This window comes from Bos indicus, chromosome 7, assembly GCF_029378745.1.
Source record: "Bos indicus isolate NIAB-ARS_2022 breed Sahiwal x Tharparkar chromosome 7, NIAB-ARS_B.indTharparkar_mat_pri_1.0, whole genome shotgun sequence".
Classification (NCBI taxonomy): domain Eukaryota; kingdom Metazoa; phylum Chordata; class Mammalia; order Artiodactyla; family Bovidae; genus Bos; species Bos indicus.
Genome location: NC_091766.1, coordinates 88,624,197 through 88,651,450, shown reverse-complemented (window position 1 = coordinate 88,651,450; position 27,254 = coordinate 88,624,197). Strand labels below are relative to the sequence as shown.

The window sequence follows — 27,254 nt, the reverse complement described above, 5'->3', positions numbered from 1 at the left end:
CAGAGAGATGAGGATCATGCAGATAGATCATGGAAAAATAATTATCAGGGCTGGAAAATAATGATTGAACAACATGAACTGTTCTTGCTCCCACCCTGCATTCCCAAGCTTTCCCAAACTAAGTCCAAGCTCAACATTTAGGAAACTTTGAGTAGGTGGGAGATGGACCATCAGAACAGCATTCTACCTGGAAACTGAGACTGGTTTAGGACTCTTAACTACAGTAATAACAGCCCATAGGGTTATGATTGTTGAACCACTATGTGCATCTGTATTTAAAAAAAAAAACAAAAAAAACAAAAAAAAACACCGAATTGACCTGACTTCCTTGCATTGAGTAAAACCTACAAACAAGGACACAGCTGGTCAGGGATGTGGTCATTTGGACTTTCCATTACAAAAAAGAAAAAGAAAAAATTCCTCGCTCATTTTCACTTCTTGCCTCCCACAAACTACATTTGGATTTTACACCTTAGACTATGACATCTTACTTCTAAAAACTAAAATGTAAAGGTTTGGGCAGTATTATTCATCAGCTTGTTTAAAAATGCATTTGAATTCATATTTATAGCATCATGCAAATATAAATATCATGAGGCAAGAATAAACACTGTGCCTTAAAGTGTTTCATTCCAAGAGTCTGTGGAAACCTTTAGAAGTGGGCAGTAAAAAAAATCACACTGCCTCATTTTATTTATGATCTACCCTTGAGGAGTGGGCAGACCAGAAAATTTGTGCATTTCTTCAGAAGTCAGCTTCATCTGGGAATAGGACAAGGCGTGAAACTGAGAGCAAAGTCTCAAAGTAATGAGGCTGACAGTAGAATGTGAATTAATGTAACATAGATTATATTTTTCCCTTGGTTCACAGAGACTTCAGAGTTACCAAAAAACTCATCAGAGAATATCCTCCAAAAATACAGTTGATCTTGAATTCATGATATTTCAAAATTAATTACCATGATTTCAATATGGTATGTGGGTTACAAATGCCCATATTAGTCTTTTAATAACAAACTGTAGACCCAGTAGAGGTTAACTGAGATCCTAATAATTTAGACCCTGATATGTTCAACATTTCTGAAAAGCTTAAATGGAAATGTGTGCCTTAAGAACTTAACATTGACCTTAACAAAGAGACTGTAGTTGCATATAATTGAACAAAGCATGCAAAGTAAATTATATGACTTAAAAAGCAGAATGAGTTAATACATCTAGGTAATTTATCACTGGTTTTACTGGGATTAAAAAAAGTCTGAGAAAGAATATGACTATTTTCAGAGTAGAAGAAAGAAGTACTTGTTAACTCTTTAAAGAGACTTGCCTATTGGAGACATCTATCAATTTCAAATAAATATACTTATCAGCATAAAGAAAATATTCTTGTACCACTTAATAAGATTTATTTGAAAGGACTTTCTTTAGTTTTTCCATCTTTTTTTTTTTCATTATTCCATACTGGAATGGCTCTTTAAAAATTGTTGAGTGATTTACTTAAAATCCAGAATTTTACTAAAGTTAGAATTTTAAAATTTACTTTCCCATCCCCCCTTTTTTCCTGCAATACAAATGAGATGGTAGAATAAAAAGGGAAATACAGATAACCGTTTTGAGAAAATATCTTTTGAAACTGTTGTCAGAACAAACATCCTTATTAAAGGGACATGAATGAAATTACAGGGGAAGGGTTATAGGACAAAACATAGAAAGTAGTAGTAGGTTAAGTTACACTGTTCCAAATGACTACTTAGTTCTGAGAAACTGGTTTGGTTTGGCTTGGTGCAAATGGAGTTTAATGGATGATAAATAAACCTATTTAGCTAGAAGAACAGATAGCAAAATAAATTAATACATTCAGAGACTGAGTGATAAACACTCTTTCTTCCTTGATAGTATGTTTTTTCCCAAAGAATCTAAGAATATTTATAATGATCATATTTACTTGGAAACCCTTCATCTGGATGATAGGAACTCAGCCTGAATTAAGTATACATCATTTATGTCTCATAATTTTAGCCAAGTTAATATTTTCATATATTTCATATATCTCATTCTTTGTTGGCATAAAACAAACAAAAAAAAACAGAAAAGGAATAAGTAAAATATAAATTATATTTATCATAAGCTGATATAGGAAAATTTTCTATTGGATTTTTTAAGAAACCTGCAGATGCATCAGTATCAAATTCAAGAATAATACAGTCTTGAAACTTACTAAAGGACACATAATTCATTTGGTCTAGTAAGCTAGGGATGAAAACAGCTAGGAAAGGCCCCCACGTTCTCTTAGTAAAATAAATGTTTTAACATGGCTCCAGAATTTTCCCTACCTGATAAATTAGCACAACGTATAACATGGATAAAAACTGAGACCTAAGTATTTCAATTTAACTACAAATAACTAAGGGCTGCAGACATGCTTACTGTCACACTATATATTTAAACCACACACTCCAGTTCCTATATGACCAACTAACAACGGACTTGTCAACTCATATATTCTGTTAAGTTGGCCAAAAGTGAATTCTTCTTCCTTACAGAAACAACTTCTACTCTTGTCCTTATTTTATTACTATTATCACCTCTCTCCTATTTTCCTGGACTAGAATTACCCAAGTCATATTCGATTCCAAATTCTTTTTCATTTACCTTTTTCATCAACACAGTAATACACAAAAGTTTATCCTTTTTTTTTTTTTTTTTTTGCACACTCTGAAAAATCTGTTTCCTCCTTTCCATTCCAATGTTCATTGGAGTTGCAGTTCAGTTCAGTTCAATTCAGTCACTCCGTCGTGTCCAACTCTTTGTGACCCCATGAAGTGCAGCACGCGAGTCCTCCCTGTCCATCACCAACTCCCAGAGTCCACCCAAACTCACGTCCATTGAGTCGGTGATGCCATCTAACCATCTCATCTTCTGTCATCCCCTTCTTCTCCTGCCCTCAATCTTTCCCAGCATCAGGGTCTTCTCAAATGAGTCAGCTCTTCGCATCAGGTGGCCAAAGTATTGGAGTTTCAGCTTCAACATCAGTCCTTCCAATGAACACCCAGGACTGATCTCCTTAGGATGGACTGGTTGGATCTCCTTGCAGTTCAAGGGACTCTCAAGAGTCTTCTCCAACACCACAGTTCAAAAGCATCAATTCTTCAGCATTCAGTTTTCTTTATAGTCCAACTCTCACATCCATAGCATCCTAAAATTTCACCCTTGAACTCTCACCTATTTTCCAAACTTCCGTCTTTGCCTGTAACACCTTTTTCTTTAAAGACATTTCTGTACCTTATTGCCAAATTAATTTTCCTTGAATATCATTTTCATCACAGCAGCTGCATGTTTGGTAACTTGGGAGACCTTCAACCCATGAACCTCGTGTGCCCTAACTGTGTGACACTGGATGTGTAGTGTAGTATTCCTCTCTGGTCTCTGTTTCAAGTGTGAAGCGGAGCTTTCTGATCCTCCCACTGTCTATAGAAGAAGTTCTTAAACTTGGTTGTACAGAAAAGTCACCTGTAATATTGTTATTTTCCATTTGTTATACATTCTTCATCCTCTCTACCATGTTCTGGCCCCGGGAGGATAACCCCACACAGTGCACCACCTGGATTCCCTTGCCCACTGGGTTTAGCCAATGGGAGGCCCTGATAGAAGATAGGTAGACAGAGGAGACAGATCAGAGTATTTTTTCCTAAGTCTTTTTCTTTTGGGGAATCACTTCTCTAGCAATAGCTTTGTCCTTACAGTTCTGGCTTAGAAGCTAAATGGATTCCAGATGTTACTAATTTCTGGCCACCTTCTTTTGTCATATTAATCTTGCTCATACTTGTATAAGTTATCCCTTCAATAAAGCTTTTTCCTTTGAATCATTTTTTTGGAACCCTAATCAATGTATGTGAAGAGATTTTCTTTTTTAAATACAATGCTCAGACTTTACTCCAGGCCAGTAAAATCATAAGCCTTGTGTGTGGGTCTAGGTAGAAGTCTTTATAAAAGCTCTTCCTTGTAGGTTATAAAGACAGTGAAAGTTGCTCAGTCATGTCTGACTCTTTGCATCTGTGGAATTCTCCAGGCCAGAATACTGGACTGGGTAGCCTTCCCTTTTTCCAGGGGATCTTCCCAACCCAAGGATCGAACTCAGGTCTACTGCATTGCAGGTGGATTCTTTACCAGCTGAGCCGCCAGGGAAAGTTCAAACATATTATATCCCACTCAAGTCTATGGATAATTTTATACCAACTAATCTTTTCAGCCAAGCAGATATTACAGGAAAATAAAAATCTCCCACCATAAAATGTGGCTAGGTGATAATATTACCAATAGGCTAATTTAAAGAAACATCAGCAAAAATCATAAACAAATACAACACACATTGGACCAGCTGCTTACATGCTGAAAAGAAATGTTTCCCAAATGCAGCAATAACCAGAGTCAGGGAGAATAACTGCAACAAAAACTAGAAAGAGGTGACTAGAGTTAATGAAATATATTAAGTAGGGGAGATCTTTCAAGGTATCATATTCTTATGTATCTCATACCCTTGAAATGCAAAGTCTCAAAACATTATTTTCACAATATTTTAGTCAAGTATGTATCTCTTTTCATTTGCTCAGTTATTACTAAGTCTCACATATGAGCCGTTTATTCTTTCACTTGCCTTGATTACCATTGGTTCACATGCTAACAAGCAGAGAAATGGACCAATGAGTTTGTAGTCAGGGTGAAAATTAAAGATACTTCTTCAATTACACAGGAACTGTGATGTTTGGGGTGAACACGTGGTAGGTAGTGCCTTTGGGTATTTACAGATCTAGGATTCCGGGATGCTTTTTAGTCATGATTGTCTGACAGATAACTTCTTCCCTTGTGTCTGTCATAAAGGCCTGTTTCAACTCCTCTGATCTCAGCTGGGTGGCCACCGTTAACTGCTGTTGGGAAGCGGTTTCAAATCAGCAGGTCAACCCAATCTTTTGAAGATAGAGCCATTTATTCAATAGTTAAGAGTTCCAACCACAAGCAACCAGAGCAGCATAAATTTGATGTCTGGAGCTGGTCATTAAAACAGGGTTTTACTGGATGTGGTCTTTAGTTGAGTCAGTAACATCACAGATAAAATGAAATGATAAATGTGCATTCGTGGCAGTTGTATAATTTATTTACCCCAGATCTATATACAGAATAGCTGCTTGAGGATTCGATGTTTTATTGCAATTTGTTCTGGCACCATTGTCTCTGTGTTTGGTTTAGGGCGGAGCAGAGAATATGATGGTGATGACAGCTATGAGTAATTTACCTGGAGTCCAGCAACTAATATCACCATCGGTTTTTACTGTTCACAGACATAACAGATCTTGGATGAAGAATGCAGTGACTTTAATTTCAGTGCCTAAAAGAAGAGGCAAATGGATTCCAGTTTTAGTTATAGTATTTTGCCAGAAGAACTAATTTATTTCAGTTAGTGAGATATTTGGGGGGAGGTCAGCTCTTCCATAAAGAAAAACAAGGTGGTAATGTTTGATTACCTGAAATTTTTAACCTTTAGCCAGTTTGGCCAAGTGTAAAAATGTAAAACACTTCTCAGGAAAAGAATTATTTTTTTTTTCTGATTCTGTTAAAAATATTTTTTGAAGTATAGTTGATTTATAACTTTGTCTTAATTTCTGCTATACAGCAAAGTGATTCAGTTATATATATGGAAAAAAATGTTTCATTTATAGAGAATTTTCCTCCAACATGAAACTTGTAGCTTCATATTTATCAGGATGTATTAAGTTGCCATTAGTAGCCAACAGTGAATCAGGTGGTGACTTTGAGCTGTCTAAAATACTCTATAAAGCCTTTCATCCCTCTGGCTGTAGTCAGATGTGAAAAAGCTGTTCTCTCTTCAGTTCCAAGGCCCAAACTATTTAGTGTTTAAGCAAGGTTGTGTTCTGTAGAAGATATTTCTTCATGCTAGACTTACTGTTCATTACACAGGAAGATTATAAAACCATGTAAATGAGCAGTGAAAGGGGGAAAAAAGCCTTTCTCAGTCAGTCAGAATGTGTGTTTATACTATAATCAAGACACTTGAGCCGCTTTAGAATGATACAAAATCTCAGCAGGTATTGTGGGTCTTGGAAAGGATTGCGTGACTATGTCATTAGAAAACCATATATATATTTTTTTTTTCAGTCTTTGAATTCTTCAACAACAACCAAAAAAAAAAAAAAAAAAAGACTTTTGGCAGAGAAAAGAATAGTATGTCTTCTAAACACTAAAAAATTCTCTCAGAGGCCTTTCCAAGATGTTTTGGATGGCTCTCTGCCTCTCACTCTCTGGCAGCCTGCTCCTCCATCAGTGTTTGCAGAAGGTCAATAAAGCCCGTGCAGGCGGGCACCGTGGAGTGCATGTGTGAGAAAGTCTGCTGTTGTTGCGGTAAATGCAGTGTCCGCAGATTCATTAGGAATGCATTTGTTCCTGGAAGTGCTAGCTATTCCGGTAACTGGCTGCCGCCAATGTTTTTAACCATATTCTCCACTTTTATGCAGACGTTACAGGGCACAAAACCAGTCTTCTGTTCTCACTGCCTGCATCAATTTGTAGTTTGTTACTTGATCGGCTCGTTTTACCTTTCATCTGGTGTAAAGGGCAGTCTGGGACACTGGAGTTATGTCTGGGACCTTCTTATTAGACTTTATGATGAAAAGGGGCTCTCGAGGGCAAGGAAAACTCTGAATCTACTTATTTGGCTCTGCAGAAAATAACGGGCATAAAGAAGAGCTGAAACATTGTAGTCGGTGTGAAAATTGGAGGAAAATAACTTCTACCTTCCAGATTTTCTCATACATAACAATAAGAAAAGATTATATTTTGTGATTTCACTAACATGTTAATAATTTTTTTTATGAAGAATTCTTTGGAGAACAGACTTGTGATTGTCAAGGGGGGAGGGGAAGTGGGGAAGGGAGTAGACAGGGAGTTTAGGATTTGCAAATACAAACTATATTATATATGTGTGTATCTGAACACTTTGCTGTACACCAGAAACTGACACAACATTATAAATCAATTATACTTCCATGAAATAAAATGTTGATAAAAGAATTCTTTCTTTCTCTCTGTGAGAAAATGAAAAAAAAACAAAACAAAACACCTCCGTTCTTTCTAAGCGACGCTTTTGCAAGCTAGCCCTTCTGAATGCAATTCTCACACTGCATGGAATCTATAAGGAGAAATCAGAAAAGGCAAAACGTGGAATAAACACCAAGACCAACACTGCCACTTTTAACCTGATCTGACCACCAAGATGAAAGGAGAAAACACGAAATAAAAACGTTTTCTCCTCTCGCAAGACAGCTCTGGTCTGGTTTCCTTGAAGCAATGTCCCCGTAAGGGGTGACAACATTGAACTTCCTGTGATAACAGTATCTGACACAACATGGCCGCAGCTGACTTGTAACCAGCGTGTTAGAACGTGAGAGAAGTGTGAGGCCCTTCCATCACGAATGAAACACATCTGTCCAGGAAATACACTTCGCTGTGCCAAAATGCTTTTAGTGTATCTGGCCCCTGAGTGCCCTCTCAAGCTACAATTCCCTGTCAGCAAGTACCTTGTAATTCCTTTCCTTTTATGTTGATGAAAGTCTTGATCTATTATGCCAATAATGCATACTTTCCACAGTCTCCCAGAAACTGTTACTCAGCCCTGGGCATGGGAGATCACGCTCTGCTACTCAGACAACCAGCCTCAGAGAACAGCATCAGCCCTTGCAGAAAAGCAGTAGCAAGACGGTCAGCCTTTCTAGCATGGCTAAAGTTCCACTTCAGGAAAGAAAAGGCCAACGGTGAGATGAGACGCTGGAAAAGATAAGGCCTCATGTTTAGAGGGAGTCAAGAAGAGTAAGTCAAGAAAGGATTTAACTTGCTTCATTCTCCAACCCAGTGGGTTCTGACTGTATCCAGTGAGTTCAGGTTAGGGTGAGTCAGAGCTGGAAATCCCCCCAGGGTTTCAGGTCCATTAGCAGTAGAAACAGAGGCTCAAAATGAAGCCTGGATAACCCCTACCCCCATTCTTGAGAAAAATCATAGGAGCCCAGGTTATTTCTCTGTTCTAACTTACTCAGGCATTCAGAAGTCATGGCGTTCACACTCCTTCAGAAGAGCAATCTGAATTCTTCAGTTCAAGAGTCTGGGGCTTAGCACAATCAGAAAAGACTCATGGGCAAGGACCCAGGTGAGAGGAGTTCTAAGCTGCACTGATGTTTTACCCAGGCCTAGCAACCCACTCCTGGAGAAGGCAATGGCAACCCATCCCAGTACTCTTGCCTGGGAAATCCCATGGACGGAGGAGCCTGGTAGGCTACAGTCCATGGGGTCGCGAAGAGTCAGACATGACTGAGCAACCTCACTTTCACTTTTCACTTTCATACATTGGAGAAGGAAATGGCAACCCACTCCAGTGTTCTTGCCTGGAGACTCCCAGGGACGGGGGAGTCTGGTGGGCTGCCGTCTATGGGGTCTCACAGAGTCGGACATGACTGAAACAACTTAGCAGCAGCAGCAGCAGTGGTCAAAGAGGTGAGGAAACCGATTCAGAGAGGTCGAATGACTTGCCGCAGGCTAGAGGACTAGTAGGTGGCAGAGCAGTGATTCAAGCCAGGCAGCCTGGCTCCGAGTCCAGGCCCCTAATCACTGCACTCTCACATTCCAGGATCATTAAACACGAACAGAAACAGTGCTGGGTAAATGACTACTGAGGTCACAGTACACGCTGATGATAAAAGCAAGAAGACAATCCATCCACTTCTGAACCCCTGACCACTTGTGGTTAGGCCTCTGAAACACAGCCAAAAGAGAGCTGAGAAATGTCCGTCAGTTCTTCCACGGCCCAAGCTACCCTGGACAAAATCCAGCCCTTTGAATGTGGCTTTTTTTAGGTTAATTATTTAATCTTTTGTTCCTGAAGTGTTCAATGAAAACAAAACAAAGTCTCACATTCCAAATTCCCTCACTTAGTATCTCAGATCCTACATTTTATATCCAGAACTCAAAAGGAAGATGGCATTTTTGAAAGCAGCACTACAGTCTCATCAGCGTTTTTCTTTTCTGATAAGGAAAAACCTGCTTTATTATAGAAGTCCTCAACAGTTGCAGAAGTTTCAAGAATAGTTCTCAGTGGATGTTTCTCAATGAATAAAACAGGATTTGCAACAGACCTTTTAGCCTCCATACCCCAGGTATGGTGAGAGGAGGATAATAAATCCCGTGGCGGAGGTATAATTCAGACTTCCAGCTCCATATTCATATGATTCTTTAATATTTATTGACAAGCACTATTTGTTGGAGGCCCAAGTCAGCCAAACATTTAAAATCATTTCCCTCAGTAGAAACTCTGGTCTGTAAAAATAACTTGGCAAATAATTTGTAAGTGATGTTCTTAAGTGATCGGCATGCCATCTAAGGCAATGTTGAAGTTGGGTAAGCTATTTTAAAGAAGGAGCACACAAAAGTTTCCAATACAATTTATTATGTGACAAAGTCGTAGGTGGGGAAAAAAATCCTTAATACTCTTCTCCAGGTAGATATAACTGATAGAAAAGCATTCCATTTAAAACATGTCATTGCAAGAGTGACTTAATTATCCTTTTCGGCTTCTGAATCATGTGTTCAAGCTTTGTAACCTTTCCATTAAAAAAAAAAAAAAAACAGAAAACAAAAAACCTGCCACTTACACAGTAGTTTAGGGGCTGTTTTCAATAGGAAAAGAAAAGGAAGCCAACTGAAGAATTAAGTAACCACAAAGTAAGATGTGGCCCATTTTCTCTTTGATGTGACTCTAATTATTTTACCTATTTAATTCAAATATGTTTAAATATATATGTAATGAAACATGCAGTTACATAAGCTGTAGTCATACAGATTGACTCCTAACCAGGGTACCACTTCAGGCACTGCAGGCTGAATAAGAGAGTCCCAGACCTTTAGTCCTAGAAATTTACAGCTTCGAGGGAAGAATAAGAGAAGTATAAGAATACCTCCTATAAAAGGAGCTGTTGATAATTAACAGTGGATACTGTCAACAATACAACCATCAAAATGTCAACAATATATTTGAAGAATTCAAATGAATTCAAACATCAGAATGTTTCAGGGAGAGAATGCATCTGAGAGGGGCTTTGAGTGATGGATGGATAGCTCAAAATAGGCTTGGAAAGAGGTCCTAGAAAGTAGAAAAATGGGCCAAGGCTTGTACATGCCTTGCAATGAAATAAGCAATCCAAAAGTCAAAAATTGGTGTCAAACATGGAAAAACAGTAGAGAGACAAATTGAACAGAGGTATAGTGCCTTTGAAGCACTATAAAATGAGAAAAATGGATTTAAACATCAAAATGAAGAGTTACTCTGGATTTCATCTCTTGTCTTAAAAAAAAAAATCTCGAGGAGGGTCATTGGAGTTACCTTTTTTGCGAGTATGTCCGGCAGTGATTTGCAAGACGGATAAACTAGAAGGAAGACTAGACAGACAGACAGCAAAGCCTAATCAGAAGCACATACACATGTGTTAAACTAGGGTAACATGATGAGCCCTCAGGGTCTAGAAAGGCAACAGGAGGAATGTGACAAGAGAGGATCTGTGATTCACTGTTGAGGAGGAACTTAGAGAATCTGTCATCTGATTAGATTTTCAACCTGAGTTAAGGACTATGAATTCTTAAAATGTTTTTAAGCCTTGAAGAGTACAAGGAACATCGCAGGGAGAAATAGTGATGTAAAACGAGATGGTCCTAATATTAAGGATCCATTTATTAGAGGCCGCAGGCAGTTTAGTGTGTGTAAGGCTGTTAAAAGACCTCTCAAACCCTACTCCCACCCCAGCTTAGTCACCAAAGTAGACTCGCAACTTGAAATCACCAGAGCAGATGCATTTTCCATGATCAGGACTATTACTAAAAATATCCTCCAGGTCTTTTTGTTCCAGATGAAAGTGCTAGCACTTGGGTAACTTTGAGCTTTCAAGTTGAAGGCGCTACTATTGTTACTTACATGTGTTCTACTTTGAGAGTGTTACTTCCTGTGGTGTGAGTGTTCCCCTGATAAAAAGAGCACCTGATGCAGTCTCTCACTGAGACTGGAAGGAAAAGTCTTATAGACAAGACTGACAAAGCTCCTGGCTTTCCAAGCTAAGGTCAGCGAGAGTGTGCGTTTTCTTGTGCTGCTCTTGCTCTTTCTAAAACTCTCAATAGAGCAGACCCCTACGGTCACTTACAGCTGTCACTTCTGAGTGATTGACAGCCGTGCCCTTCAGTCTGTACTCTGATTCCAGTTCAGTGCAACGCCAGTGGTAGTGATCTGGTATCCCACAGCCTTGGACTCTAATTATATTTTAGATTCTGGTCACAAACTCATTTAACCCAGGATGGGTTAATTTCTACTTTAGAAACCTAGGCTTCATCAATCCTGTTACATAGAAGGTTGTCTAGTTGTGTGAACTTAAATTTTGGGCAACTACCAAAATGGACATTCGGAAGTAAAGCTACATCCGAGTCTCTCATCCCTCTTGTCATCATCCTAATTATTAATGTTACATTTCCCAACTCATCACACTGGTAATAGGTTTGATGATTCAGATGATTGGTTCACAAATATTCTTGCATACCTGTTGTGTTCCAAGCCAGATTTGAGGCTCACCAGAAATATGAAGAAAAGTTTTATCTTCAAGTTGTTTATTGCCTAGGGCCAGAAACAAGCAACAACAACAAAGACACTTTTTTGAGAATTCTTTTGTCCAAAAATTTGAGAAGCTATCTTATCCACTAAGTGTCCAATGAAGTCTTAAGACAATACAGGTTACTACCTTACAGTATAAACTCATGGATGAACTTTCTAAATATTATTTATCTGAGTATTTTTTATAGCCTTTAGCCAGACTTCTAATGTTTCATGTATTTGCTGTCAGAAATCCTCATAAAAATGAAAGGCTGCTTCCTGGACAGTTGTTTCTGGAGTTCTCATGTTCCCATTTATATACAGGGGACTAGGTGGACACAGAAGTATGGGGTAAAGTTGATCAGATATCATGTGCCTAAAGAAGATATTCTGCTTTGGGGCATGGGCTGAATTAATAGGGTGGTCACAGTCTCTTATAATTTGATTATAAGACTAGTAGAGAATGCCTTCTGAAAAAAAAAATTCCTGTTCACAATTGAAACTGTTAAGACAAGGATGCAAAATGACTCAGGCAAAGGAATGGTCCCTATGTCCTCTGTGATATCAAAAATAAAATGAACCTAGGCGACCTCTGTCTTAACCAACAATCTGCCTTCCAGATCTTGTTCTTCTGGGATTTTTGTCCACTTCTAGGAACTCTGAAGTTATTGTACTCATTTTATCATTAATCATTTATCTATAATTATTAACATCTAATTAATGGGTTTAGCTTAGATAATTATAAAGTACTAATTTTTTCCTGACTGTTTTACAAGGAATTAGAGCTGAGGCTATTACATATTCTGGGAGTACAATCAGGAAGTGACTTTATTGTTCTCTAACCGCTGCCTTTTAATATACCACGACAGACCTACTTTCTGTGCTCTTTGATAACATCTTGGGCATAACCGAGATTTCCATTACTTTCAATTATAGGAACACCCCCATTATGGTGATAGACAGATAGATAGATTGATTGATTTGGGACTTTTAAAAGTCTGCCTCTACTAAAGACAGACATCAATGTCATACGCAATTCATGGTTCTTTTCTTTGACCCCTTAAGCACTGGATTTCCCGCCAAGATAATGAAGGTCAGGGCTCTGAACTTTCAGGGGCCTCATACAAAACTGTAAATATGTATTCAGACTCAGTAAAGATGGTTCCCTGAATTATATAAGATCCTACAAACCTAGATTCCCCTATCCTGGCAGTATATGCCTCAAGGACGCATAGGAAGAAGCAAGGGGGCTAGTCTATTCTTTCACTGTCCTCTTCCCCCTCACTTGGTGCTACCCCTCATCCCTCCGGTGTTAGCACAGAAGAGGAGGCTTGCAAGAAAGAAGCACTTCATACCACTGGTTTCCTCTTGGCTGTAGATTAGCTCTCTGGGATAAGCATATAACATGGGTTCTTGGGGCAGACTTACCTGACACAGGCAATGCTCTCTCTACATGACCTCAGAAGACTTCTTTAAACCACCTCTCCTCTAGTTCCTGAGCGCTGAGGTCCCTACTACAGCTTCTTTTGCACAAATGTCAAGCCAGCCTCCTGGCTGGGCTACTTTTAGATAGCTCAGGTCTGATCACCTGTTGTGACATCTATGTGGCTCACAAAAATCCTTCACAGTCTTGCCTAACAGCAATGGTATAGGATGTGAGACTACCACCCTCCCTTTCCTTCTCATCTCTCCAATTGCCTCTTTACCTGTTCAGGCAGTATCAAGGGGCAGATCAGAGAGTCAACTGCATACACAAATATCCAACCAATAATGAAATGTCAGTCTCTGTCAAAAGCAACACCCCCACCCCAACCTCTAAGAGTGATTTCTTCGGGGCCTCTTTCACGTGGCTGAGGAGACGGTATGCAGTTTTCCCCTGGCTGTAGTCGTCTGCTTTCTCACAAACTCTTACTATTTCAACCACTTTCCTTGAATTTTTAGTCTTATCATTATAAAGCCTGGTTGGAGTCATGGAGGTGAATATGAAAGACAAATCTGACTATTTCTGAGGGAGTCTTGGACTTCCCAGGTGGCTCAATTGTAAATAGTCCCCCTGCCAAGTAGGAGACACAGGTTCCGTCCCTGGGTCGGGAAGATCCCCTGGAGAAGAAAATGGCAACCCACTCCAGTATTCGTGCCTGGAAAATTCCATGGACAGAGGAGCCTGGCGGGCTACAGTCCCTGGGGTTTCAAAGAGTCAGACCGGACTGAGCAACTAAAAACCAGCAGCAGCAGCAGAGGGAGCACTGACTACTTGTTTTATTCTTTAGACTACAGTGTTATTTATCATTTATCAGCCTTGAGGCTTAAACTAAAATGAGATAACAGGAACAGTCTCACTCAAGAACTCATTATAGAAGTTTTTCTTATATAAAAATTTTATTAAAAAGTGTGTTGTTGTTTAGTCATTAAATCATGTCTGCCTCTTTGTGATAGCATGGGTTGCAGTATGCCAGGCTTCCCTGTCCTTCATCATCTTCCAAAGTTAGCTCAAACTCATGTCTTTTGAGTCAGTGATGCCATCCAACCATCTCATCCTCTGTCGTTCCCTTCTCCTCCCACCTTCAATCCTTCCCAGCATCAGGGTCTTTTCCAATGAGTTGGTTCTTCACATAAAGCAGCCAAAGTATTGGAGCTTCAGCTTCAGCATCAGTCCTTCCAATGAATATTTAGGGTTCATTTCCTTTAGGATTGACTGGTTTGATCTCCTTCCTGTCCAAGAGACTCTCAAGAGTCTTCTCCAACACAATTTGAAAGCATTAATTCTTCTGTGCTCAGCCTTCTTTCTGGTCCAACTCTCACATCCATCTAGGACTACTGGAAAAACCATAGCTGTGACTACACACACAGACCTTTTGATGGCAAAATGATGTCTCTGCTTTTGAATATGCTGTCTAGGTTTGTCATAGCTTTCCTTCAAAGGAGCAAGTATCTTTTAACTTCATGGCTGCTGTCACAGCCATCAGTGATTTTGGAGCCCAAGAAAATAAAATCTGTCACTGCTTCTATATTTTCCCCTTCTATTTGCCATGAAGTGATGGGACTGGTTGCCATGATCATATTTTTTTAATGCTGAGTTTTAAGCCAGCTTTTTCACTCTTGTTTTTCACCCTCATCAAGAAGCTCTTTAGTTCCTCTTCCCTTTCTGCCATTAGAGTGGTAGTATCTAAATATTTGAGGTTATTGATATTTCTCCTGGCAATCTCGATTCCAGTGTGTGATTCATCCAGCCCGACATTTTGTGTAATGTACTCTGCATATATGTTAAATAAGCAGGATGACAAAATACAGCTTTGTTGTATTCCTTTCCCAATTTTGAACAGATCAGTTGTTCTGTTTCTGGTTCTGCCACCTCCTGACCTGCATACAGATTTTGTAGGAGGCAAGTAAGGTGGTCTGGTATTCTCATCTCTTTAAGAATTTTCCACAGTTTGTTGTGATCCACACAGTCAAAGGCTTTAGTGTAGTCAATGAAGCCGAAGTAGGTGTTTTTCTGGAATTCTCTCTCTTTCTCCATGACCTAATGAATATTGACAATTTGATCTCTGGTTCCTCTACATTTTCTAAATCAGCTTACACATCTGTAAATTCTCAGTTCATGTACTGCTGAAGCCTAGCTTGAAGGATTTTGAGCATAACCTTGCTAGCATGAAAAATGAGTGCAATAATCCAATAGTTGGAACATTCTTTGGCACTGAATTTCTTTGGGATTGTAATGAAAACTGACATTTTCCAATCCTGTGGCCACTGCTGAGTTTTTCAAATTTGCTGACATATTGAGTGCAGCACTTTAACAGCATCATCTTTTAGGATTCTGAATAGCTCAGCTGAAGTTCCATCACCTTCACTAGCTTTGTTTGTAGTAATGCTTTCTAAGGGCCACCTGACTTTATATGCCAGGATGTCCAGCTCTAGGTGACTGACCACATCATCTCAGTTATCCAGGTCATTAAGACCTTCTTTGTATAGTTCTTCTGAGTATTCTTGCCATGTCCTCTTAGTCTCTTCTGCCTCTGTTACTGTGTCCATCCTTGCATGAAACATTCCCTTATATCTCCACTTTTCTTGAAGAGATCTCTAGTCTTTCCCACTCTTGTTTTCCTCTACTTCTCTGCACTGTTCATTGAAGAAGGACTTCTTTTCTCACCTTGCTATTCTTTGAAACTCTGCATTCAGTTGGATATATCTTTCCCTTTCTCCCTTGCTTTTCACTTCTCTTCTTTCCTCAGCTATTTGTAAGACCTCATCAGACACCCACTTTGCCTTCCTGCATTTCTTTTTCTTTGGGATGGTTTTGGTCCCAATGTTACAAACCTCATTCCATAGTCCTTCAGGCACTCTGTCTACCAGATCTAATCCCTTGAATCTATTCCCACCTCCACTGTACAATCATAAGGGATTTGATTTAGGTCATACCTGTATGGCCCAGTCGTTTTCCCTACTTTCTTCAATTTAAGCCTGAATTTTGCAATAAGGAGTTGATGATCTGAGCCACAGTGAGTTCCAGGTTTTGTTTTTGCTGACAGCATAGAGCTTCTCCATCTTTGGCTGCAAAGAGTATAATCAATCTGATTTCGGTATTGACCATTTGGTGATGTCCATATGGTTTTTTTTTTAAGGTTTATATTTAAAAGTGTATAAACCTTAAAAAAAAAAACATATGGCAGAATGAGGCTCAGCTGGCAGCACTCATGAGGACACACTCAGCCACAGACTGATTAACCTTCCATTGACACCAGTGCCTTCACCGAACCCAAAACTCTAAGTAACATACACTGTCTGTCCACATGGCTCATCCCATCTCCTGCCATCTCTTTCTGGTCTCATCTCCTGCCACCAGACTACAAAAGTCTAGAATATGGGACTCTGTGAAACATTCTGCTTTGCTGCCTGCAATGATGTTAACGATGCCAGTTACTAAAATGAGAAATACAGAAAAAGGAGTAAGTTGTGGGTGAAAGTGGAGAAGTGTTATTTGTGGGATTTATAATGATCATGACCAACACATTCTCACATAGAAAGACATACAAAGTAGAACGGTTCATCTGGTCATTGATAAAAATAGTTTAGGGAACATTTCTGGGTACCAGGTTCTTTGCTAGATATTACTCTCATATGATTCCTCAAGAGCGATCTAAAACATTATCTGTGGTTAACACACACACACACACACCTTTCAACATACAACAAACCTCGTACTTCACGTATCTTCAGTTGCAGGCACAAAACTCAGAACAGGACAAGTCAGTAGGCACAGTGCATCACATTTGGAGACTTCACAAAGTACAGCATTGAGAAATGTGAACCATACCGTGAATCCAAATATACCAAGACAACTCATTCTTACGATAATTGAGATGACAGATTCATCTGAAGTTCATCTATTGCCAAATAATGTTTCAAGAAATTTTGTTGATAATCTATTCAGTAAATTAGACATCAGCATTTGAAGTGCTATGCTATGCTATGCTATGCTAAGTCACTTCAGTCGTGTCCTATACTTTGGCTCATTAAATATTTGCTCATCCAATGAAAGAATGAGTCAATGAATGAATGATGTTTTCCCCCAACTTATTCAATATCCAAGACAAACTTGATGTTTTATTGGTAAAACAGGCAGAGAGGGACCTTACAGCAAGTTAAATACACTTCCTATTTCCTGGCATGGTTACCACTATTCAAAGATTACACAGGTATTTCATCTAATTCTCAGTTTCTCTGAGGTTTGTGACTCTGTGTGGGAACCAAGCCTATCTCCTCTCAATATGGACTAGTAACATTCCTGGAAAAGGTTCCAGAGCAAAGAAAACTCTTTCAACTAACTCTTAAGGAATGAGTCCCTCTCAAACATGATGGAACCTACCTAAAACTATCTGTATTTTCTATCTTACTATTATATGGTTTGTTTCATCTCAGATAAATCAACATTCAGTTCAGTTCAGTAGCTCAGTCGTGTTCAGCTCTTTGCAATCTCATGGACTGCAGCACACCAGGCTTCCCTGTCTATCACCAACTCCCAGAGTTCACTGACACTCATGTCCATTGAGTCAGTGATGCCATCCAACCATCTCATCCTCTGTCGTCCCCTTCTCCTCCCACCTTCAATCTTTCCCAGCATCAGGGTCTTTTCAAATGAGTCAGTTCTTCACATCAGGTGGCCAAAGTATTGGAGTTTCAGCTTCAGCATCAGTCCTTCCAATGAATATTCAGGACTGATATATCTTAGTTGAAAAAATCCAAAAGTTAGAATAGCTGTAACTTGCTCTGGAAGTTAACTCTAGGCTTGAACTTAGTTTCTAACTTTCATTTAGGAATTAAGGGTCTGTTTGCTTAAAAAGTATAATAAAATTAAGCAATATTTGTACTAATTGTCTTGCAGAATGTAATGATGCAGGACAAAGACACAATTTTCATCAGATTGAAATTTTTCATACTGTGACATGTTCTAGATATGTTTGTAGCTTGTCATTATTTTTCTAGCATATTATGAGAATTGCAGTTCTTTTAAATGGGTATTTTGAAAACATATCTCTAGTACTACATATGTAATGATGCCATGATGCTTTACATTTTAAAATGAGTTTTATGATGATATTATCACCAATACATAATAGAATGAGGAAAACAATAAGACAATGAGTAGATTTCTCCTGAGGACCATGCAACCTGTTCTTCAGTAAGAATTAGAGGTGAAACTCTAACTCTTTATAGACTTTCTTTCCTCCTCATGAATTGATGAACTGCTCTAAAATGAATCAAATTAGTACCACAGAGCTGCTATGACAGCGACTTTCCAGAGGCACCATTCAAGCCCTGCTGCATGAATTGACCATATGAAACTCTAGCTTCTTTTTTTCCTTTCATGATGACTTGTTAAACTCTACCACTTCACAGAGCTGCAAAATTGGGTCCCACTGCTCCAAACCCTGGCCATTTGTACATATGCTTGTGTGCGTGCTCAGTCGTGTCCAGCTCTTTGCAACCCCATGGACTGTAGCCCACCAGGCTCCTCTGTCCCTGGGATTTTCTAGGCAAGAGTACTGGAGTGGTTGCCATTTGCTTTTCTAGCATCTTCCCAATCCAGGAACTGAACAGGAACTCAGCTGGATTCTCTACCAGCTGAGACACCGGGGAAGCCCTTTGTATATATGGCAATGTCTTTAATTTCAGAAACAGCTTGCTTAGTGCTGATTTCCTGTAAAATTCTACTAGTAGCCAGAAATAAAAAATGACCACCTTTTTTTTTTTTTTTTTTTTTGCCCTTTCACTTCACTAGGGCTGTACTCAAGCCAGTGCTCACTTAATTCAAATATAAAAATAAAACCCACTGAATATCCAAGGTGAAAGTCAGGTATTTTAAATTTTTTTTTCTTTTTTTACTTCAAACTGCTGAATGTATTAGTTCTCCATTTCACTTAGTATTTGTTAAGCTTGGGGTGGGGGGAGGAGTATCTCAAGAGGGTTTTATACTAATAAGGGTAAGAAGAATATATTGACAAGAAGAGATGTGATGGGATTTGGTGAATTCAGTGATAACACCAGAGACTTAAGATACTTTTTAAAAAGCAAAAACTACAGGGTAATATATATATATATATATATATATATATATATATATATTTATAAATACACAAGAATGATGTAAATTGTGTCATCAATAACACATCTTAGATTGGCTTTAAAGGTTTTCCATGTCTGAAGGCATTTGCTCGGGAACGATGCATCCAGTTACTCTCTGAAACTCACCAGTCACGTTAAGCTCTCTTTCTAATGGCATGAACAGGATCTCCCTCCTCAGGACAAGTACGATTTTGAAACCAAGAAACTTTAGTTTGCCCTTCAAGAAGCGTGATTTATAGGAGCTGGTGTGAGGGGAAAGAAAAGGAACCCTACATTACCCAAAAAGGAGATGAAAACCTTGCCCGAGGCAGCATTGTGACATTGCCAATGTGAGAGGGTTGTGAAATCCTGAGTGTATGTTTTTGTGGTGATGCCTGAAAGGACTGGTTACTGTACTGATGTCTCGCTATCATGCATCTCTATTTCCGGATCTACTTCCTTATAATTGCTAATGAAAACAGAGCCAGCAGAAGAGCAGGCTAAGGGCAGTGTATAGGTCTCTGCTTCAGTTCTTCTGTTGTTTTCAATGATGGCTTCCTCTGAAAGCTTTGGAACAGTTCTCTTCCACTTAAAAAAAAAATTATTTATTTATTTTAATTGGAGGCCAATTACTTTACAATAAAAGAAATTCTGTCTTTTCCTAATTAAAGAAAAACACTCTATTGGTTAAAGTTATTTAACCCTTTCTCCAAGCTATCAAATCCTAGACATCCATGAAAACCTGTCTCTGACTACTAACATTAATTTTGCAAATGATCAAGACTAATTCACAGTTAACTCAGGAAAATCAGGACAAGCCTAATAGTAACCAAACTCCAAATAGGACTTTAAAACAAAAATAGAACATGTGACTCAGAATACAGTTCTAGTTCTTCATCTTACAGATGTTCCCAACCATCAGAGTCAGTGTGGGCTATGACACTGGTAAGTGTGGGCTAGACGGGTTAAAAATTGGAGAGAATGAAATGCTTTATTCCCCCCCCGCCCCCCCCCAGACTTTCTTCCTTTCATCTCACGTTACTTCACGTTTTAAGAATGTATGGAAAATTTTGTCTACTCATTCCTTATTTGCCTTAATAAATAGCAAGCTTTCAGTGAGCTTTAATTTAGTAACAGAGTGGCCTCCCTCATCTAATAGCATTTAGGTTTACAAAACACCTTGGGAAACAAGTATCTGGCTTCAGTCACTTGCTAACTGTCACCTCATGAAACAAAACTCACCAGTGATATTTGTCATGACACACAAGCATAGGACCAACGAGACAGAAAAGACAGCATCTCCGACCACGGAAGGGACACAACAGAAACGCTGCCATGGTATTTATATCCCACCTACTCAGAGGACTAATTGAGAAACTCCATATGGACTCCAGTTTGCCACTAGCCCACAGAATTGAAATCTCTTAACTGGCTTAAATTAAGAATTTGGGGATAAGTATAAAACTTTGAAGATATTTATTTGCATATTTCCAGGCAGTTTATTTTCATATAGTTCTTCTCATCCTACCTAATCCTCTTTTAGTTGACACATTAGGCAAAGGAAATGCATTCTTAGAAAGCTTATAGATGAGATGACCAGGTATAATTAGAAAAAAAAATTTTTTTAATGCTATCAAATAGCTATAAAGGGCATTAATGATAGAAAGGGTGTCTATATCCAGTTAAAAGCAAGAAAAAGAAACTAGCTTACAGGGAGGTGGATTGGTTGATTTGAATTATCTTAGAGGACTGAAACCCCTTCCTCTTACTTCTCAACACTGCCCAAATGGCAGGTGGTACAAGTCCAGTTCCCCAGTAAGTTCCTGTAAACAAAACTACTTATTTATAGACAAGCTTCTCAGTACTGTTTTCAGGAGGTCAGTCAGACTGCAACTCAGAACCACCTATCAACTACAAAAAAATACACACATATAAAACCATTTCTGTCTTCAGAAATGTGCTTTACAACTGGAACCCTTGTACAGGTAATCAGACACTCTGTATTTGGAAGACTCTCAGATTAATGATTGAGAAATGATATAGACAGACAGAAGGAAGCCCATGACCCTCTAACTTTGGAACAAAAAGAAAACTGGGCTGACATCATGGAAATTTGCCAGCAGACCTAAGCAAAATCTGATGTGTCTACTTCTCCTTTCTATTCTTCTTTTCTTTCTGTTGGGCACTGATGGGAATCAGCCTTGATGAAGGAATCACTGAGTCTCAGTGTATATATTATAAAGTAGAGAACTGAGATTATTGAAATACTGAAGGCTTTCAAAAATTTTTGCATTATTTATTATATGAATCAAACTAAAAGTAATTCCAATGACAATACCTTTTAGATATAAGTATTTCCGAGTATTTTCATTTATTCTCACAATTCTCCTTCTGATACATACAGATATACATATATATATATATAGATTAATTCAGCATAAATTTCAGAAGGTAAATTCTTCAACTGTTTTAATACAGACGTGTTACATAAAGAAAAAATTAGCAAGAAGGATAGCTACTTAGAAAGATGAACAATATGGCAGTTTTTAATTTAATGGCTATATGAAATCACTTCATACATTCACCAGTTTCTCTATCAACTGTCAAAGTCAAGGCATCTTGTTTGTTGTAAAGTGGATACAATTGCAAAGATACATAAATATAATTGTACTCTTCAGGAGCTAAATTTCACCAAAGAAATAAAAAGCAAGTCCCATTAAAGCCGAGATATATTTGCTCATTGTTGGCACACAATAGGTACTTAGTACATACGCTTACTGAGAGTGCATAAAACATAAAATCAGATAATTTCAATATAATGCAGGAGATAAATTCCAAACATGATTAAATGTTACGGGACTTCAGAAGAAGCAGGAATCACTTTTCACTGAACGATCAGTAAAAAGTTCACAGCGTTGTATAAATTGGTAAGAATTAAAATTAGGAAAGAATTCAAACAGGGAATCATTTGGCAGGCAGAAATAAGAGAGGGTGTCTCAGGCAGAGAAAACAAAAAGAACAAGACTATCTGGGCATGGGGCAGAATGCAACAGGCATGTGGGCAGCATACAGGAGACCAATTCAGGGTGACTAGGTGGGGAAGGAACAGAACAGAATGGATTGGAGACATATGACAAAGGCCTTGGTTGCTATATTGAGGACCTCAGAACTTACTCTGGACCAGCAGACTCTGGGTCCACTGGAGTGATAAATTTTTTTTTGAGCATTCTCCACAGTACATATAATTATGCATTGCAATTTTATGAATTAAACACATCAATATTATCTACTTATCTATGCATGTATACATGCATATATATATGTATTTATATACATATTACAAGTATAAAATTTTAAGTATTCTATACCTACTGAACTTTTTAACAACACATTATAAATAGAATTAAATGAATTTAGGTATATATTTGCTGAACATACGTCAGTGCCTCCTGCTAAACTGTAATACCAACGAGAGCTGACAATTTGTCATTCTCATCCTCTCTATATTGCAAAGGCTTAGTGCAGTATTTGGGACAGAGTAGATGCTCATTAATTATTAGTTTGATGGAGGAATAAACTGAGCAGGTGGTTGATCAAATTTATTTTGAGATGAGAAAATACTCATCAAGAATTACCAACATCCTTCACATTTCCCACTAGGGACTAACCACCTATCTGCCATTTTATTACAAAGATAAACCTTCAGTTTTAAAATTCTCAATGACACATCCCATATTTAAAGAAAAAGCAAAAGAACAAGGAAGCTTCCCTAGTGGCTCAGTGGTAAAGAATCTACCCACCAATGCAGGAGATGTGAGTTCAATCCCTGGGTTAGGAAGATCCCCTGGAGAAGGAAATGGCAACCCACTCCAGTATTCTTGCCTGGGAAATCCCATGGGCAGAGAAGCCTGCCAGGCCATAGTCTGTGGGTCACAAAAAGAATTGGATATGACTTAGTGACTAAACAACAACAAAGACACAAGACTGCTCCATCTTGAAGTATAACACTAAAACTTTTTAAATTATATGCAGAGTACATCATGCAAAATATTGGGCAGGAGGAAGCACAAGCTGGAACCAAGATTGCCGGGAGAAATACCAATAACCTCAGATATGCACATGACACCTCCCTTATGGCAGAAAGCGAAGAAAAACTAAAGAGCCTCTTGATGAAGGTAAAGGAGGAGAGAGAAAAAAATTGACTTAAACTCAACATTCAAAAAACTAGGATCATGGAATCCGGTCCCATCACTTCATGGCAAATAGGTGGGGAAACAATGGAAACAGTGACAGTTTATTTTCTTGGACTCCAAAATCACTGCAAATGGTGACTGCAGCCATAATTAACAACACTTGCTCCTTGGAAGAAAAGCTATGACAAAACTAGACTGTTTCAAAAGGCAGAGACATTACTTTGGCAACATAGGTCCATCTAGTCAAAGCTACGGTTTTTCCAGTATTCATGTATGGATGTGAGAGTTGAACCATAAAGAAGGCTGAATGCTGAAGAACTGATGCTTTTGAACTGTGGTGCTGGAGAAGACTCTTGAGAATCCCTTGAACTGCAAGGAGATCAAATCAGTCAATCTTAAAGGAAATCAACCCCAGATATTCATTAGAAGGACGGATGGGCAAGCTGATGCTCCAATACTTTGGCCACCTGACGCAAAGAGCCAAGTCATTAGAAAAGACCTTGATGCTGGGAAAGATTGAAGGCAGAAGGAGAAGGTTGGATGGCATCATTGACTCAGTGGATATGAATTTGAGCAAGTTTCGGGAGATAGTGAAGGACAGGAAAGCCTGGCGTGCTGCTGTCCATGGGGTTGCAAAGAGTGGGACATGACTGAGTGACTGAACAAAAACAAATACTTCTAAAACTGAAGAAACAGTTTCAAACTAAAGAAACAGCTAATCTACTATAGGTATTCCTGTACCCACTCAAAGAAGCTGAATTAACAAAGAAATACAGAATTCAATTTATAATTTCTTCACAAAAAAAACAAGTCTCTCAAAATGGGTCCCTGGAACCCAGGTGTTCCAGTGGGATCTGTACTGGTTTTTATAGTATGAAATTCAAAAAGGGAAGTCAAAGTTGGAGGACTACACCCTGTTATTTCAGCCAAACATCTCCAATTTTCTTGGTTAATACAAGTACTTTTTTCTTTTTAAACAGTACTTTTTATAAGGTATTATTTGAAAAAAGGGGGCTCTGGCATTCAAAATAATACTTTTAAAAACATTGACTTAAATATGTTTAAATTCTTTAGAAATCCAATAGATCCAATTAATAACTGCAAAATCTTGAGCCTTAGGAGTTTTGTTTATAATTATATATATATTTTATATATATGATTACATCTAACAGGATTTTTTTTTATTATAGCACACCTACTCTTTCATCTATGGTGTCGTGGCTTAATCCAGAGTAAAATAAATCAATAAAACTCTGACTGAAGAGTAGTTTTACCCTTAGAAGTTTTCTGTTTGCGCTCCCAGCTCTATCTCCTCCCTTCTATCTTCTACCTATCACCCGGACTTCCTTGTTAGTTGGCTTCTGGTTGGGGGTCAACCAATGGAAGGCAGTGGAGGGAGATCAGACTGTGGGAAGATAAAGAGGTCCTGATTTCTTTTTCAATCCCTATCTGCTTTATGGCTGCATCTATGGCAGTAATTGCATCCCCCCCTTCATGGCTCCCAGGGGCAGACCCTTCTCCACAGTTCCAGCTGTCATTGGGCTCTAGAAACACTGTTCCCTTGCCTTCTGCTCCCAAGAGTAGCAAGTTTCCACTGTTGCTAGTCCCAGTGTCTGCGTCAGCCTTTGGTTGATCTCGAACCTCTCTCATACCTCTTTAACTAATTCCTTGTCACTGTATTTGAACCATCTGGCAAATTATAATTCCTATGAGGACCCTGACCGATCCAAAAGTTAAGCCTTTCAAAATAGCAAGATCTAAAACACAGAAAGCAAAAATGCTATTTTGTCAGTTCAGTTCAGTCACTCAGTTGTGTCCAACTCTTCGACCCCATGGACTGCAGCACACAAGGCCTCCCTGTCCATCACCAACTCCCGGAGTTTACTCAAACTCATGTCCATTGAGTCAGTGATGCCATCCAACCATCTCATCCTCTGTCAGCCCCTTCTCCTCCAGCCTTCAATCTTTCCCAGCATCAGGGTCTTTTCCAGTTCTTCACATCAGGTGGCCAAAGTATTGGAGTTTCAGCTTCAACATCAGTCCTTCCAATGAATATTCAGGACTGACAGGCTTTAGGATGGACTGGTTGGATCTCCTTGCAGTCCAAGGGACTCTCAAGAGTCTTATCCAACACCACGGTTCAAAAGCATAAATTCTTTGGTGCTCAGCTTTCTTTATAGTCCAACTCTCACATCCATACATGACTACTGGAAAAACCATAGCTTTGACTAGACGGACCTTTGTTGGCAAAGTAATGTCTCTGCTTCTTAATATGCTGTCTAGGTTGGTCATAACTTTTATTCCAAGGAGCAAGTGTCTTTTAATTTCATGGCTGAAGTCACCATCTGCAGTGATTTTGGAGCCCCCCAAAAAACTAAAGTCTGTCCCTGTTTCCCCATCTATTTGCCATGAAGTAATGGGACCAGATGCCATGATCTTAGTTTTAGGAATATTGACTTTTAAGCCAACTTTTTCACTCTCCTCTTTCACTTTCGTTAAGAGGCTCTTTAGTTCTTTGTTTTCTGCCATAAATGTGGTGTCATCTGCATATCTGATATTTCTCCTGGCAATCTTGATTTCAGCTTGTGCTTCATGCAGCCCAACATTTCTCATAAAATGGTTTAATATTGACTCTTCTTTGTTTACCATGTTTCCAATATAACGCGTCATACAATTTCTTTTCGCCAGAAACAATGGCTACCCTATGAGCAAATAAGGAAATGGCAACCCACTCCAGTATTCTTGCCCAGAGAATCCCATGGACTTATTAGCCTAAAAGACTACAGTCCATGGGGTGCAATGAGTCAGACAAGACTGAAGTGACTTAGCATGCACACATCCTTCTTTGCTGACCATGTTTCCAATATACCATGTCATAAAATTTCTTTTTGTCGAAAACAATGGTTACTCTATGAGCGAACACGAACTACAGGAAAAAGTGAACTTAATGTCATGTTAATGAATGTCCAGAAAATTTATTACTTCAGTGAAAATGAAGGTTCAGAACGCCTCAGTTTCTGCCTGCATGCAAGCCAATAATCGACAAGGCCACATAACTCACTTCACAAAGCTAGGGAAGATTCAAGAAATGTCCCGAAAAAATTCAAAGAGTAACATTTATGCATGTGAAAACATGTATATTTTCTACACAAAAGCAGAATATTTTATTGTCAGAGACCTAAGAGATGAGTCAACAACCAGTAGGAAAATATTTTCATCCAGGTATAACTGTCAGTTCCTGTCTGTATTTCAGTGGAAAGTATAGATGGGGAGCACCTTGATAACCATAACCAGCATTTGACTCTAAAAAGTGTTTTCTCTAGAAACCCTGAGAAAAAAAGAGATGACATGAATGCGAAGAAACTTTAACAAGACTAAATAAATAAAGAACATTACTGTGTATTTTGAACATGTTCTTGAAAAGAGATCATAGAAAAAGTTTCCATAGAGCTTTTTTGAAAACATTGGTTATTTTTATATAGCTGTAAAAAAAATTTAACATGCCTCTTTACAAAGGAATAAAGAGAAAATTCTTGTGAGGAGTTTTTAAGAAAATCCTGTTTTGAGAGACACGTTCAAACATCACCCTATTACTTTAGGCACCTTAAAGGAATATCTACCAAAAGAAAATAAATAGTAAAAACAAAGGTGATACTCAAATCTGTTCTGGAAGTTAAATAATTATAACACAGCCGTCTCTTCCAATCTAAGGTCTTATCCAGATCTACCGTTAGTGAATGTAGAGGACATCTTCTGAGACCAAAGAGTAGAAGAAAATCA

At 38.6% G+C, this 27,254-nt stretch overlaps 1 long non-coding RNA gene across 2 annotated transcripts in view; it reads right to left on the bottom strand.

Annotated features, from left to right (window-relative positions):
- Nucleotides 1-2,097: 2,097 nt before the first annotated feature.
- Nucleotides 2,098-27,254, bottom strand: part of LOC139184227 (uncharacterized) — a 59,850-nt gene continuing 34,693 nt past the window's right edge. The window contains exons 1-3 of one of the 2 annotated variants that reach the window (XR_011567799.1): nucleotides 13,111-20,334; nucleotides 11,633-11,706; nucleotides 2,098-5,379 (exon numbers count right to left, since the gene is read on the bottom strand). This is a non-coding gene — a long non-coding RNA (uncharacterized lncRNA). Of the gene's footprint in view, nucleotides 5,380-11,632; nucleotides 11,707-13,110; nucleotides 20,335-27,254 lie in introns of those variants that run through there. The other variant, XR_011567798.1, reaches the window with a different exon arrangement.